Source organism: Bidens hawaiensis, unplaced genomic scaffold (assembly GCF_021521415.1).
Source record: "Bidens hawaiensis isolate Kalapana, Puna unplaced genomic scaffold, B.hawaiensis_p1.1 tig00004748_1, whole genome shotgun sequence".
NCBI classification, from domain to species: domain Eukaryota; kingdom Viridiplantae; phylum Streptophyta; class Magnoliopsida; order Asterales; family Asteraceae; genus Bidens; species Bidens hawaiensis.
Genome location: NW_027491294.1, coordinates 522,501 through 525,000, shown reverse-complemented (window position 1 = coordinate 525,000; position 2,500 = coordinate 522,501). Strand labels below are relative to the sequence as shown.

Genomic DNA, 2,500 nt, shown 5'->3' with positions numbered 1-2,500 from the left:
ACCCTCATAACATAAGGCCTTTCACTCGAAAAAGAGGTTTTACCTATCCGACTATGTCCTTTGTTTAATACCCATTTCCAGGAAGCTCAGAGCAGGTCAGGATAGAAGAAGTCTACAAAAAGGCAGTCCAATTTGGCGCTTTCCTTGCCTTAAGTAATACCCTTTTTTTTATTCTTTTTTTTATGTTCAATAAAAAAAACGAACAATTATAATTCTATAGAGTTTAATAAAAATTCAATGAATCTTTTGATAAAATTGCTATGCTTAGTGTGTGACTCGTTGGTTTTTTGAGGGTTAGTATAAAAAACCAGCCTCATAACTAAACTTGTTGAAGAGATGAAATATAACCAAGGTATATCTTTTTGATCAGAGGTTGAATCGATCATCAGAAGAAGAATTAGGCCAAAAATTAGGATACATTCTGGGAAAATCAAACTTCCATCGAAGAGAAGCAAATGAAAGGCTTTCATAAAAATTCTCGTAGAATTCGAGCACCATGCCAAATGTGTCCGAAGAAGAAGAGCAAAGCAAATGAAGCATGTCCAAAAGTAAACCAACCCCTTGGACTGCTACGAAAAACACCATCAGATTTCATAGTAGCACGATCTAATTCAAAAATTTCCCCCAATTGAGCGCGTCTAGCATATTTTTCGACAGTAACAGGATCACTATAACTGACTCCATTGAGTTCACCACCGTAGAACTCAACAGTTACACCAACTTGTTCGAAAGGAGCTTCGCTCGGTTGGCCTTCCTACGCTGACGAATGCCTCTTTTCTCTTCTCTGAAGTCTACAACAAGTGGGAGAGGCAGGATTCGAACCTACGTAGAAAAACTTCAACGGATTTACAGTCTGTCGCTTTTGACCACTCGGCCACTCTCCCCTTCCCGGGCCGAGGCCCCCCTTCGTAGCTTCTGGCGAAGCTGCGAGTTCATGAGCAAGTGAATGAACGAGCCATGTTCCTAAAAGGAGTGACCCTCTTTCTTTTCTTCCCTTTCCCTATCCCTTCAAAGCCCGGTTGGGCGCTAGTGCTTGACTAATTATAGAAAGTCAGGCTCTTCTGCTGAGCGAAGCTGCGAGCCTACCCTTCTCGAGCCTACAACAATAGCTTACGCTTACCAAGCCTAAAAATAGGGCTACAGCAAGCCAAGCAAGCTTTCCCCCTTCGTTTGTTGTGGGTCGCGCCTTACTTCCGATTCCTTCCATCAATTCCTTCCCAGAAGAGGACGCTGTGAACAAAATGGGATTGATAGCATAGAAGGAGCTGCAATTGAATCAAATAGGTTCTTTGCAAGTGAAGAAGAAAGAATAAGTCATGTAACGAAGTGGATTCTTATTTGTACAATTGGTACTTCGAACTTGGAACGAGCATGAAGAAATTAACGATACTTCTTTATCTTTTGAGTTGTTCTGCCGGATCGGTCACTCAAGATCTTTGGTCTCTACCCGGACCCGATGAAAAAAATGGGATCACTCCTTATGGACTCGTTGAGAATGATTCTGGTCTAGTTCGTGGCCTATTAGAAGTGGAAGGCGCTCTGGTGGGATCCTCACGGACATGCAGTCAGTTTGATAAGGATCGAGTGACAACTGAAATATTATCCTCATTTTATAAGTCTATACCCCGAAATGCTCCCAGCAAAGAAGCCTATGGTTCCATCTTGTTGTTGCTGGAGGTACGCATCCCTCTTTTCGGTGTGGAGCGATATACGAGAAATAGATGCTCAGCCTGAAATGTCCAATAACGGCGCTGAAGTAGTGAATCTATCGGCACCATAGCTGTGGCATACAACTTTGGACCTAACGGCCGGCCCAGTAACCTTTCGGAATGGGGGATCCCCGTTGGCAACAACCACGGTAGTAGTTCCGGGAGAGGACAACCTCTTGTTCCTGCTCCTCTTTCTTCGCTTCGGGGACGGAGGTCCTACGGTAGGTAACAGCAGGTACAAGCAACTTGACCGAAGGGGACCAGCGCTTCTACTCTTCCACCGAGGAGCCGTTCGCAGCGAGAAGCAAGGGATGTCGTGAACGGTGGGAGGTCACAGAAAATTTACCTATTCATAGAGTGATCCTATGATCGATACAGGATATAGACTATCTCTTTCTTTATTCGATTCTTTTTCTGAAAATAAAAAAAGAAAAAAAAAGAAGGGCGACTCAACTTCTCAGCTAGAGTTGGGGGTGGGACTTGTTGGCATAATGCAAGCTGGAACGTGGGAATTCGAGGTCTCATGAACTACTACTAAAAACCTACTTTTTTCTTTTTGGACAAACGATATCAGGTCAGGTCTATGGATGGATCCAGATCTACGGGCCGGCCGGCCCCGGCCGATGAGCATAGGGAATCTATACTCGAGCGTTCAACTGGCCCTGACAGGATAGGTGAGGAATCATTCTTGATCTTTTTTATTGGGGCCTACAACTTCTCCGAGCCGACTAGCATCCTTTTCCACTGCGAACAAAGAAGACGACTATAGGATCGAATTCGCTTTCCATGGT

The 2,500-nt window shown here is 44.2% G+C and overlaps 1 non-coding gene across 1 annotated transcript; it reads right to left on the bottom strand.

The window, feature by feature from the left end:
- Nucleotides 1–801: 801 nt before the first annotated feature.
- Nucleotides 802–884, bottom strand: TRNAY-GUA (transfer RNA tyrosine (anticodon GUA)). Its single transcript has one exon. It is a non-coding gene; the product is annotated as a tRNA-Tyr (tRNA).
- Between the last annotated feature and the right edge of the window lie 1,616 nt (nt 885–2,500).